This window comes from Otolemur garnettii, unplaced genomic scaffold, assembly GCF_000181295.1.
Source record: "Otolemur garnettii isolate 467f Iridium unplaced genomic scaffold, OtoGar3 scaffold00025, whole genome shotgun sequence".
NCBI lineage: Eukaryota > Metazoa > Chordata > Mammalia > Primates > Galagidae > Otolemur > Otolemur garnettii.
The window spans coordinates 18,392,760-18,393,111 of NW_003852420.1; positions in this window are offsets into that span (position 1 = coordinate 18,392,760).

A 352-nucleotide genomic window follows, 5' to 3' on the forward strand; every position below is an offset into this window, starting at 1 on the left:
TACATGTATAGTTCATGATAGCCCAAAACAATTACCATAGTAACATCAAAGATCACTGTTCACAGATCACCCTAACAGATATACTAATGAACATTTGAAATATTGTCAGAATTACCAAATGTGACATAGAGACACAAAGTGAGCACATGCTATGGAACAAATGGTACCTATAGACTGGCTCAAGGCAGGGTTGCCAAATATTTTCAGTTGTGGCTCGGCGCCTGTGGCTCAAGCAGCTAAGGCGCCAGCCACATACACCTAAGGTGGCGGGTTCAAATCCCCAGCCCAGGCCGGCCAAACAACAATGATGGCTGCAACCAAAAAATGGCCGGGCGTTGTGGCGGGCGCCTGT